Here is a 14,049-nt window from a genome sequence, read left to right as displayed (position 1 = left end):
GTAAGGACTAGGGCAGAGTGAGGGTTGTCAACTGCGAGAGCTTCCAGCCCTCCTTGCATAAGCTTGTGTTATTTCTGAGTCTTCAACTCCTCCTCGCTCCAGCATCAAAGAGCTTCTTTGCAATTTTAAACGCTCTTGAGCAGCCAGGCGCCACCATGAGTTTTCGAGTTTAGGGAGGTAACATCCTCCTCACCCGGTTTCAAACCAGAGCCCTCATCTGCATGGTTGGTATGGATGGATGCAGACCCAGGGTTGGATTTCCGGCCACTATGGTCTCTGTAGTCGCTATTCCATGACGATGTTGCAGCAGCCTGGCTGAAAGGTTGAAGTTTCTTTCTATGATCATTAGGCGCTCTCAGCTTCCTATCAAACGGGAGTTTGCCCCGAGCCGCAGGAAAATGACACTCCAGATCTCCATGCCCAATTAGCCCACAACTAAGGTAGAAGTGAAGTTTCTCGTATTGCAACTCAAACTTTTCCATAGCCCTCTGCTTCGTCGTTGTCACCCATCTCCGGAGTTGTTGATCAACTGGAACTGAGACCCTCTCCTGAAGGAAGCTACCAGAGGCATATCCAAAATCATCCACATCCCCGTGCTGCCCGACCATCTAGGGAGAGTCCTCAAGAGCATAGTCTTTCACCCAAGCTCGCGAAATCAACAACAAAAAGGTTGTTACCTAAGGATCTGAGTCGCGGCCCTCTCGGGTTACCCCATACCGGCCTCACCGCAACCTTGATTGTCTGAATGTGGATGACAGACGGCAAAAGCACCTTGCACACCAGTGACCACCTCATCGGTAGCGTCTCCTCGTTATTCATATCTACCACATCCACCTCATCAGCCAGGATGTTGAGGCGTCCCATCATGGACTCCATCCCCTTCTACCCCTGAGCAGCTTCCTCTGCTTCCTACCTCTTCCCACGCGCAGTAGCAGACCCAGATTCCCCTCCCCCTCCCCCACACCCACCCACTTGACACTACAGTCAGAGCCTCAGAGGGCACAGAAGAAAACAAGGTTCCCACACTAGTACACCACGGGAATTGGATGGATACAAACCCACCCATCTCACAAAGGGGAGCTAGGAGGACAGGGGTAAAAACCAGCGGGAAGGAGCTACAAAGTCTAGGTTGGGCATAGAGGGAGGCTCCTATCAGCCGATGTGGGTGACGGCTTTAGGCTCTGTCCACCGTGGCTAAGCCAGCCGACGGCAGTGAGACGAGGAGTCGCTAGGGATTGTGTACGCCGATCACTCGCTCCGCCAATTTGCTAACTTTTCACTCTACTCTACTCTACTCTACTCCGTGCTCCACAGGTATCTCTTTTCTGAGTCCATCTGTTTGTACTCTGCAGATTTCACTACATCTGTCCTCTACTCTAATCTCAACTCTGCAGTCATGCATTCTGCTCCATTAACTAACAAGAATAATATCAATTAACTAAAAAGAATAAAGACTTGCCGTCCTGTACATATTGACCTTGCATGCACACCTCCAAGGTTCCAACTAAACTGATGTGATTAGATTGCTTAACCCAGATACATTTGACCAACATATTGTTCCCTTTTGTAATTCTTATTATTAACTAAACAGAATAAGACTCCAACTGTACTTATGCAACCTAATTTTCAAAGATTGCTTAACGCAAAGTCACAAATACTTCTGTAAGTGTGGTGATCAGTTCATGATTAATTAATAACCAACTAACTTGTGCATGCACTTGGTTTGTCAGGCTGACATTGAGGTGAACTTTGAGGTACCGAGTGATGTCTACTACACAACCTTCTTCTTGTAGACGTTGTTGGGCCTGCAAGTGCACAGGTTTGTAGGACAGTAGCAAATTCCCCTCAAGTGGATGACCTAAGGTTTATCAATCCGTAGGAGGCGTAGGATGAAGATGGTCTCTCTCAAACAACCCTGCAACCAAATAACAAAGAGTCTCTTGTGTCCCCAACACACCCAATACAATGGTAAATTGTATAGGTGCACTAGTTCGGTGAAGAGATGGTAATACAAGTGCAAAATAGATAGTAGATAAAGGTTTTCGTAATCTGAAATTATAAAAACAGCAAGGTAGCAAGCGATAAAAGTAAGCGTAAACAATATTGCAATGATAGGAAACAAGGCCTAGGGTTCATACTTTCACTAGTGCAATTTCTCTCAACAATAATAACATAGATAGGTCATATAACAATCCCTCAACATGCAACAAAGAGTCACTCCAAAGACACTAATAGCGGAGAACAAACGAAGAGATTATGGTAGGGTACGAAACCACCTCAAAGTTATTCTTTTGGATCAATCTATTCAAGAGTTTGTACTAGAATAACACCTTAAGACACAAATCAACCAAAACCCTAATGTCACCTAGACACTCCATTGTCACCTCAAGTATCCGTGAGCATGATTATACGATATGCATCACACAATCTCAGATTCATCTATTCAACCAACACAAAGTACTTCAAAGAGTGCCCCAAATTTTCTACCGGAGAGTCAAGAACGTGTGCCAACCCCTATGCATAGGTTCATGGGCGGAACCCGCAAGTTGGTCACCAAAACATACATCAAGTGGCACATGATATCCCATTGTCACCACAGATAAGCACGACAATACATACATCAAGTGTTCTCATAAAAGACTCAATCCGGTAAGATAACTTCAAAGGGAAAACTCAATTCATCACAAGAGAGTAGAGGGGGAGAAACATCATAAGATCCAACTACAATAGCAAAGCTCAGGATACATCAAGATCGTGCCATAGAGGGAACACGAGAGAGAACACGAGAGAGAGAGATCAAACACATAGCTACTGGTACATACCCTCAACCTCGAGGGTGAACTACTCCCTCCTCGTCATGGATAGTGCCGACATGATGAAGATGGCCACCAATGAAGGATCCCCCCTCCGGCAGGGTGCCGGAAAGGGCTCCCGAGAGGTTTTTGGTGGCTACAGAGGCTTGCGGCGGCGGAACTCCCGATCTATCTTGATATTCAATGGTTTTAGGGTACGTAGGCTTATATAGTTACCTAACTCCAAAAATTATGACTAAAGAATGCAAGAGTATCAATAGTTACCTAACTCCAAAAATTATGAGAGAAAATTCGCACCGTAATAAATTTATCAGAGCTCAATATGCAAAAAGATTCAACATTATACCATTCTCTGACTTTTTTAGGGAATTTTTGCAACAGCGGTAAACTTTCTGTTTTCAAACAGCAACATGTATACTAGCAAAATAAGCATGGTAAAGGCTATCCTTGACTTTTTTATTGAAAATATAGATGCAAAACATTATTATAACTAACAGCAATCAATAACTAATACAAGAAAATTATGCTCCAAGCAAAACACATAGCATGTGGCGAATAAAAATATAGCTCCAAGTAAAGTTACCGATGAACGAAGACGAAAGAGGGGATGCCATCCGGGGCATCCCCAAGCTTAGTTGCTTGGTTGTCCTTGAATATTACCTTGGGGTGCCTTGGGCATACCCAAGCTTAGGCTCTTTCCACTCCTTATTCCATAGTCCATCGAATCTTTACTCAAAACTTGAAAACTTCAACCACACAAAACTCAACACAAAACTCGTAAGCTCCGTTAGTATAAGAAAATAAAACCACCACTTAGGTACTGTAATGAACTCATTATAAATTCATATTGGTGTAATATCTACTGTATTGTAACTTCTCTATGGTTCATACCCTCCGATACGACTCATAGATTCATCAAAATAAGCAAACAACACAATGAAAACATAATCTGTCAAAAACAGAACAGTCTGTAGTAATCTGTATCAAACGTATACTTATGGAACTCAAACAATTCTGAAGTAAATTGCTGGACCTGAGTAATTTGTCTATTAATCATCTGCAAAAAGAATCAACCTAAAAGCACTCTCCAGTAAATAATGGCAGCTAATCTCGTGAGCGCAAAAGTTTCTGTTTTTCACAGCAAGATCACATAGACTTCACCCAAGTCTTCCCAAAGGCTCTACTTGGCACTTTATTGAAACAAAAGCTATAAAACATGATTAATACAGTAGAATAATCATGTGGACACACAAAAACAGTAAGGATAAATATTGGGTTGTCTCCCAACAAGCGCTTTTCTTTAATGCATTTTTAGCTAGGCATGATGATGGCAATGATGCTCACATAAAAGATAGGAATTGAAACATAACAGGAGCATCAAGAAGCATATGACTAGCACATTTAAGCCTAACCCACTTCCTATGCATAGGGATTTTGTGAGCAAACAACTTATGGGAACAATAATCAACTAGCGTAGGAAGGTAAAACAAGCATAGCTTCAAGATTTTCAACACATAAAGAGGAAACTTGACATTATTGCAATTCCTACAAGCATATATTCCTCCCTCATAATAATTATCAGTAGCATCATGAATGAATTCAACAATATAACCAGCACCTAAATCATTCTTTTCATGATCTACTAGCATAGAAAATTTACTACTCTCCACATAAGCAAATTTCTTCTCATGAATAATAGTGGGAGCAAACTCAACAAAATAACTATCATGTGAGGCATAATCCAATTGAAAACTAAAATCATGATGACAAGTTTCATGGATATCATTATTCTTAAAAGCATACAAGTCATCACAATAATCATCATAGATAGCAACTTTGTTCTCATAATCAATTGGAACCTCTTCCAAAATAGTGGAATCATCACTAAATAAAGTTGACACTCTTCCAAATTCACTTTCATAAATATTATAAGATTCAACATCCTCCAAAATAGTGGGATCACTACTTCGTAAAGCTGACACTCTTCCAAACCCACTTTCATCAATGTAATCATCATAGGTACAAGGCATGCTATCATCATAACAACTTTGCATATCAAAACTTGGGATGCTAAAAATATCATCTTCATTAAACGTAGCTCCCCCAAGATTGTGGCTTTGCATATCATTAGCATCAGGGATATTCAAGGAATTCATACTAACAACATTGCAATCACGCTCATCATTTAAAGATTTAGTGTCAAGCATTTTATAGATTTCTTCTTCTAGCACTTGAGCACAATTTTCCTTACCATCATTCTCACGAAAGATATTAAAAAGATGAAGCGTACGAGACAAACTCAACTCCATTTTTTTGTAGTTTTCTTTTATAAACTAAACTAGTGATAAAACAAGAAACAAAAAGATTCGATTGCAAGATCTAAAGATATACCTTCAAGCACTCACCTCCCTGGCAACAGCGCCAGAAAAGAGCTTGATGTCTACTACACAACCTTCTTCTTGTAGACGTTGTTGGGCCTGCAAGTGCACAGGTTTGTAGGACAGTAGCAAATTTCCCTCAAGTGGATGACCTAAGGTTTATCAATCCGTGGGAGGCGTAGGATGAAGATGGTCTCTCTCAAGCAACCCTGCAACCAAATAACAAAGAGTCTCTTGTGTCCCCAACACACCAAATACAATGGTAAATTGTATAGGTGCACTAGTTCGGCGAAGAGATGGTGATACAAGTGCAATATGGATGGTAGATAAAGGTATTTGTAATCTGAAATTATAAAAACAGCAAGGTAGTAAGCGATAAAAGTGAGCGTAAACGGTATTGCAATGATAGGAAACAAGGCCTAGGGTTCATACTTTCACTAGTGCAAGTTCTCTCAACAATAATAACATAGATAGATCATATAACACTCCCTCAACATGCAACAAAGAGTCACACCAAAGACACTAATAGCAGAGAACAAACGAAGAGATTATGGTAGGGTACGAAACCACCTCAAAGTTATTCTTTCATATCAATCTATTCAAGAGTTCGTACTAGAATAACACCTTAAGACACAAATCAACAAAAACCCTAATGTCACCTAGATACTCCATTGTCACCTCAAGTATTCGTGGGCATGATTATACGATATGCATCACACAATCTCAGATTCATCTATTCAACCAACACAAAGTACTTCAAAGAGTGCCCCAAAGTTTCTACCGAAGAGTCAAGAACGTGTGCCAACCCTTATGCATAGGTTCGTGGGAGGAACCCGCAAGTTGGTCACCAAAACATACATCAAGTGGCACATGATATCCCATTGTCACCACAGATAAGCACGACAAGACATACATCAAGTGTTCTCATAAAAGACTCAATCCGATAAGATAACTTCAAAGGGAAAACTCAATTCATCCAAGAGAGTAGAGGGGGAGAAACATCATAAGATCCATCTACAATATCAAAGCTCGGGATACATCAAGATCGTGCCATAGAGGGAACACGAGAGAGAACATGAGAGAGAGAGATCAAACACATAGCTACTGGTACATACCCTCAGCCTCGAGGGTGAACTACTCCCTCCTCGTCATGGATAGCGCCGGGATGATGAAGATGGCCACAGGTGAAGGATCCTCCCTCCTGTAGGGTGCCAGGAAGGGCTCCCGAGAGGTTTTTGGTGGCTACAGAGGCTTGCGGCGACGGAACTCCCGATCTATCTTGATATTCAATGGTTTTAGGGTACGTAGGCTTATATAGGCGAAAGAAGTAGGTCGGGGGGGTGCTCGAGGGGTCCACGAGGCAGGGGGGCGCGCCCAGTAGGGGGGCGGGAGCGCCCCCTATCTCCTGGGCTCCTCGAGTATCTTCTGACGTGGACTCCAAGTCTCCAGGATGATAATCTTCCAAAAAATGACGTTGCCGAAAGTTTCATTCCGTTTGGACTCCGTTTGATATTCCTTTTCTTCGAAATACTGAAATAGGCAATAAAACAACAATATGGGCTGGGCCTCCGGTTAATAGGTTAGTCCCAAAAGTAATATAAAAGTGTATAATAAAGCCCATAATCATTCAAAACAGATAATAAAATAGCATGAATGCTTCATAAATTATAGATACGTTGGAGACGTATCACCGTGCCTGGAGGGAGTGGAGGCACTGGACCCAGCGCTGGCCAACGACGCCCAGAAGTTGTGCAGCGTGAGGGGCGCGGATGTGGAAGGTGGTGTGGGCCCCTTTGGCCTGTGGGTGCTCGCCTCCTCCAAGATGGAGGATAGAACAGTGGTCTTCTTCCGGGTGTTCACTTCAAGGCCGCACATAACATCAACAGCACGAAGCTGGTGGTCCTGATGTGCTCCGACCCCACCATGTAATGTCATCTCCTGATTCTCATTCATCCCTTAAATTCATCATCTCATGCATGTAACATACACAAATTTGCTAGCGCTGATTTGACATTGGGCTTCTTTGTCTGGTTCAGGTCATCTCTGAGCCAGAACCTGTACAAGCCGACCTTCGCAGGTTTTGTTGATACTGACATCACAAAGGGCAAGATATCCCTTAGAAGCTTGATATGCTACCATTCAACAGGTCGTCATGCTATACAAGTTTAGAAAGTGTTTTCTCTTACTTTTCCTCTCCATTTTCCTTCGCAGATTGACGGGTCAGTCGTTGAGAGCTTTGGGGCAGGAGGGAGGACCTGCATCCTCTCTCGTGTCTACCGGATGCTTGCCCGTCATGATGAGGCGCGCCTTCACGTCTTCAACAACGTCAAGGCAGACATCAAGGTGTCACAACTGACTGCGTGGGCAATGAAGCCGGTGTTCATGAACATCGCTTAGGATTTGCAGAAGCCAGGTATGTGACACAGATTCCAGCGGTAGTCTACAAGAGATGTGGTTAGTGATGTTTATGTCCTTCCTTTTCATTGCATTTTGAATGTAAACCTTTTCTTTTTGGAATGCAAAACATCACCTCATCCACCACAATTGTTATCAACATGAAAAGAACCATCAATATTGATCTTAATACTATCACCATTAGGAGGCTTCCACCTAGGGACAGAAGAGATCTTTGGAAAGAACCATCTGTCGCTCCTGCTCTACCATCAGATTTTCTCCACGAGCCTGACTCACTCACTGGCCTGCTGCCTGAGTTGCTGAAACGCCATTGTCCATTCCTGGAGTTCCTTCCTTCTCCCCCTCTTTCCATGGACTCTTCACCAGTACCCTTCAAGGGTCCTAGAGCATACATATTTCTTCCAAAGACTTGTTTCTGTCCCTTCTTGAGTTTTATGCTACAACTGCAGTCAACATGCCCAATCAGGCCACACATGTAGCAGAAATTGGGCAAGTGCTCGTACTGGAAATAGCACCATCTTTTTTTTAAATATTATTATCAACATTCTCCCTGTCTACCTCCTCTTCATTTTCCCAATTAATTTCCTTTATGTCTTCCTCATCCCCACTCCCCTCTTCCCCCTTCCCCCGCCTTTAAATGGAGAGTAATTCCGCGCACAAAGGTTTTGAGATATCCCTTTTCATCTCTACTAGTTAATTGCCTATGCTTTGCAACGGGAACTTACATATTATAATGGTCTGACAACAATCTTGTATAACCCAAATTGCGAAGACAATTTGCTTGAGAGTTTAAATTATAGGTCTGTAAAGCCACATTAAAAGTAGTGCCTATATTGCTATTCTCTTAGACTGGGATGGTATAACATATAATGTCGATGTAGACATACCTACCGCCCATCGTCTATGTATAGATAATGAATACACTATTCTTCTCCTAGCCAAAGAAGTTGAATCAGTACATGACCCTCCTTGGCATGTTCAGTAGCACTCGCTGTCAAACAAAAGAAAAATAATATTCAGATTTCATGTGAACAACTCGTGAATTATGTAAAACTGGAAAACACTCTATAAGTGCATTTTCTTTTTCTCCAATACCATAAAATATGTGCTAGCGGAACTTTTTCTTCAGACATACCATGCACAACTCAGACGCAAGTTACTACGATATCTTCAAAAGTATGAATTTTAACATCAAAAGATGTGAACGGCTTCATTCGTTTTGGTTTGTCCAGAAGGTACTCACCTTAAGATGTACCTGTACAAGAAAAGTAAACAGAAGTGCATAATAGCTATAGTGAAATGTACTTCAAATGAACAAGTCTGTACAAAAGTACTTGATCCCTTCTAATCTCATTCACTTATTCCTGAGTAGATTTTGCAGATAAGATCTAAGTATAACTATATGCAAATTCATTTGAGACACCACTTGGTAGTCTCATATATTACCTCAAAAGCAATCCTACTGAACAAAACAATGATAAATGGCAGTTTTATGCCTCTACTTCATCTACCCTTTGATCCTACCTTCTTTTTTGATCATGAACCCTCTATTTCTATCATTCCTGTGAGATGACAAAACTCAAGTAAAAAAAACTGTAAGTGAATAAAAATAGTGGTGTCTTCATGATGACAACTTAACATTACCTTATAAGGTGCTGAAAATGACAAGTTACAATGGATTCTGGAGTTATATTGGTCGTGCAAGAAGCAAATATCTTTATAGCTATAACCATGAAGACCCCTGCATGTGGTACCTAGTTGATGCTTGAAAACAAAAGTAACTCAAAATATCTTTATAGCTTCCATTGTAGTTGTCACCATGAAGACATGAGGCGATTGACACTTCCATAACACAGGAAGTACTATGACTAAAAACATTTTTTGCAGTTCATTCTTTCACGGTAAGCTTCGACAAAAAAAAAGTTGTCAATATTGTTTCATGAACAGTACAAAAACTGCTATGACATACCCAATGCTAGGAGTGTATCAAATGGAGTAGCTACTTATCCATTATGGTTTGATAGGTTATATGAGATAACATGAACTCCACTCTTTTTCAACATCGGTAGCAACCAGTGGAAAAAAGGATAACAACGTAACCGCACTACAATACTATTAGGTATGAAATTTTAAGAATATGGTTGATTTTGAAATAGTACTGCTAGTAATTATCCATGGAACAGTTCTAGTTTTTGAAATAGTGCTTCTGCTCCATGATGAACGGTGCAACCAGCTTCTTCACTTTGAGCTCAAAAGCAAAGAACTTCTCCAGCTTGCGTATCTCCTTCAAGCTTCTGTAATTTGATTCCCGTTATCTATCAATTGTATAAAATTACTACTCCCTTTGTAAACTAATATAAGAGTGTTTAGATTACTAAAGTAGTGATCAAAACGCTCTTATGTTAGTTTACGAAGGGAGTATTATATATTATATGCATTAATTATGTTAGATCCAGTTATTTACTTTGCACAGTGTAGTCTTCATTTTGCTATGCCAATATTGGGTTCCTTAACTCATTCCCATTTTGTTGATGGAGTTTCAGAGCCGTACTATGTTTAGTGCCGGGAAGCAGATGGGATGACGTCCGCCATGCAGTCCTAGATCAGTGTTGAGCCTTGAGTTGATGTAATTGGGGTTTCTTTGTGTATCTTGGATAGTAGTAGTATGCACTTGCTTGCTCGTTGAGATTAGTGGTGTTAAACCTTGACAGGATGTTACCTGACAAGCACACTTGATGGATGCAGTGAGCAATGTTAACGGTTGTAACTTGTGACTTCACGACTGAGTGTATCCTAGTTTGTAGTTATCGTTGTTTAGTTTTCTTGTTATATGCACCATTTCGCAGATGGGTACGTACTGATCATTGCTTTTATCTCTGTACCTTATATTAAGAGAGATACAAAGGTAGTTCAATTTGAACTGCCAAAACATCTTATTTTAAGATAAAGAGGTTGTACTTCCACCAATGAAATAATAACTGGCGTGCAACAACTATTCATCAACATCTAAAAGGGAAGCAAGTGTGCGTGCATGTTATAGAAGTGTCTCTGAAAGTCCCTTTCTGCTCCCGAGCTCAAATGGGCTCAGGATGAACAGTAAAACAAAAAAAATGATTTCTTTGTAGAAAACTTTGACAAATGTTCTCAATGCTTAACAAATTTCATCTCAATATGACATTCCTGGAAATCATGGCAAAAGAAAAGAAAAACAAAATCCACACTCCAAAATGCTGTCAAAAATAGAGTAGTATTTTTGGAGCATCTTTTTTTCTCCCTGACTTCCACAAATGTCATTTCATGATAATTTTTCGTAAGCACACGGAACATTTGTCAAAGTTTGCCAAAAAAACAGAATATTTTGATTATCTTACTATTTTTTATTTATTTGTTCATAAGAGGGCATTTGAGCTCGGGAGCAGATAGTCTGCGTCCAAGTGTTTCAGATTTACTCTTATGCAAGTATAGAACTGTTGTATAGATGCCAGGTGGGTCTGTTTTTACAGTAGTGAACATTGTCACTTGTTTAGATTTTAGGATCTCTACCCTACGTTTTCTTTAGTTTATTATAGTTTTCGTTGTCTCGTGGGGAATACAAACTGAGAAGTTTGAGGAGCCGCCGGTTAGAATTGTGAGGTATATGGGGTCTTCTGCAAAGTCATGTTTAAGTAGCTTGGTTCCATCCCACTTCCGATGTGGTGCGCTCGTTTGAGATCGGACGTACGAGAAACAGAGTTTCAGATTTTCCCTGTGAACGTCGCCAACGTAATATGAGTAGGCCCATGATTTAGCTGCTTATGTTAATGTGATTGTGTAAAAGTAGACTTTTATTTGATAAACACTTATTTGGCAAGTACTTATTGGCTATCAAAGAGAATATAAGCTTATTTGGTAACAGAATAAAAGGTGGGTTAGTTGTAGCGGTTTTCTGGAGAAACCGATGAAGAAAAAATCAAAGATGGGAGGAAGGGGTCCCATAGATAAGATTGGACCAAGGCCGAATGAACGACATAACTTTTTCCTCTTTTTAAAGTAGGACACAAACACCGACCCGTCCCATTTGTCTAAGCAATCGTTCCCCCAAGATAGTCACTGCATGATTTGGGCAAAACCCCGGGCATAATACATAAATTGATCGCATGTTCTGAGCACAAATTCCATTGTTTTATTTTTATTTTTTACACTTGCACAAAATTTAATTGAAACAGAAATAGTCATTGTCACATGTTTTTTCCGATAAAGAGTCACTGTCACATGCTGAGTCTCAACAGTAGTGTATATGATCTTTAAATGGGGCCACCAAAACATAGGCGAGCAGAGTAGTCTGCAATATATTGCAAACTGCTACCCTTGGATTTGCTTCAATTGATCAATTGACCTGTAGAAGATTTTTTTAATTTTCAAAGGTTTGCAACTTTGATTGTTTAAGAATGCTAATTTACATTACCACATTTTGTAAATCCATTTAGTGAACGAAAATATAACATCTTGCAGCATTCAGATTTGGTGTACCTTGATGGTTGACTGTCATGATAAAAGAGGAAGCTATCATTAATAGGTTGGAATGTCATGGAGAAAATTGTTGGGTTATTTAGGTGTTTATAGCGATCACATGTGTTTTTTCCTTCTGAAATTCATCTCCGAGATGGTTTAGATTTTTTTCATGTTTTCATTTTGTTTCACATGTTGTATTTAGGTAGGTTATAACTCTAATTCGTGATCAACACCAGCCATTGTAGAACTAAAGAAACAACAAGCTTTTTTCATTTGTAAATTCTGAAGATGATAAAAAGGATTTATATCGATATGCTAGAACTAACATATATAATCCATACATGCATTGAATTATTCATGGCATCTTTGTATCATTTCAGCCCCATTTAGGAAACAGGGCAACAACAGTCGGATGCGAGCCTGCAATACCCCCCTGGGCTGTTGCAAAGTTTCTTGCACGCCTCCTTTGTGCAGTTAGGGAGTTCCGTGTTGTAGCATTTATCGGGTAGGGGGAGAGCATCTATCTGTATCCGCAAACACAAAAACACACATTGTGAGGCCAATTTTGTGGAAGGTTATTCACCATCTTATGTTTCCCCAATACTAGATATATATAAATTTTATGGGGAGTTCACTATTATAGAATGCGCATGAAGTTGTCTTCATGGGGTGAGAAAAGGGATGGATGTAACATAACCTCATTGTTTGCGTTGCACGAGGAGAGGACAGTGGCCATGACTATGAGGGCCATCAAAATCAGGGCGCTTGTGTTCTTCTTTGAGATTGCCATTTCGAGAGCCCCACTAATGCTTTGTTTTATGCCCAGTTGATCTTCTTATATTTTTTTGTGCATTGCATTGTTTCTTTCACCGAGTTATATAGATGCATACTGGGGATCTTTTTATGGCATAAAATTAATGGTAAATAAATAATATTTTCTATCAATATTTTGATTGTCAATTAAATCCTGGATTGTCGGAACAACATCTTCTATGTCAATAGCACCTATTGCCAACTTAATGCATTAGATGCAAAAAATTAATACAATATCTTTTTTATATAGCCACGGCTTCTCTATGAAATAAATACATTAATTTTGATAAACAATGTCTTCTTTTATACATGGTTCGTGACCAGGCCGCATCCCCTGACCAAGGGCCCAAGCCCATGTAAGAGCAAAGCCCGCTTAATTGACAATTTTGCTTATATGGAGGAAAGAGACATAATTTTTTTAAAGAGAATGGACTCTCATGCAAGAGCCAAACTTTACACGCATTCCTAAATAGATGCACTATAAATATAAAAAAGAGATGGAGAGAAGGTGAAAAAAAGTACTCCCTCTATCCATCTATATGGGCCTAATGTGTTTTTCAAGGCTAACTTCGACCACATGTTAGAGCAATAATATATGACATGGAAGTTGCACAAAGCATACCGTCAAATTTGTATGTGAAATGACCTTCTAATGATATAATTTTCACATTATAAATCACATATACTATTAGTATTATCAATAGTCATAGACAATCTCGTAGAACACATTAGGCCCTATATATATGGATGAGGGGAGTACTACTTTTATAACCAACATTATATCTAACTTTGTTGTATAACTGACTACATGTGGTGACTATGTATGACATGCCAACTTCATATAGCCAACAGTTGACTGCATTACTAACCATTCTCCAACACCCCGGCCCTATGTGTGCTTGTGGCTCTCCCACCTTCTTAAGACATAATCGCAAAAAAAACCTTCTGAAGACAAAGAGCAACACTTTTAAGGCATCGATCATGTATGAGCTAGAGTACTCCCATACCCCGAAACACGCTTTTGTCCCGCTTTATATATAAAGCAACAGGCAAACACGGTACACGACTAGATGATACAAAATGGAGGGGCATCCCTCTTACAAAGCCGATTCTAGGATAACCGGATCACGCATAACGCT

At 40.1% G+C, this 14,049-nt stretch overlaps 1 long non-coding RNA gene across 1 annotated transcript; it reads right to left on the bottom strand.

The window, feature by feature from the left end:
- Positions 1–12,336: 12,336 nt before the first annotated feature.
- On the bottom strand, positions 12,337–12,927 carry LOC119305952. Its single transcript, XR_005148808.1, has 2 exons — positions 12,795–12,927; positions 12,337–12,621 (listed from the first exon to the last, which is right to left on the bottom strand). It is a non-coding gene; the product is annotated as an uncharacterized LOC119305952 (long non-coding RNA).
- Positions 12,928–14,049: the final 1,122 nt, after the last annotated feature.

This window comes from Triticum dicoccoides, chromosome 5B (genome assembly GCF_002162155.2).
Source record: "Triticum dicoccoides isolate Atlit2015 ecotype Zavitan chromosome 5B, WEW_v2.0, whole genome shotgun sequence".
Lineage (NCBI taxonomy): Eukaryota > Viridiplantae > Streptophyta > Magnoliopsida > Poales > Poaceae > Triticum > Triticum dicoccoides.
Note: the sequence above shows the minus strand (reverse complement) of the source record. Positions and strands in the feature narration are given on the sequence as shown.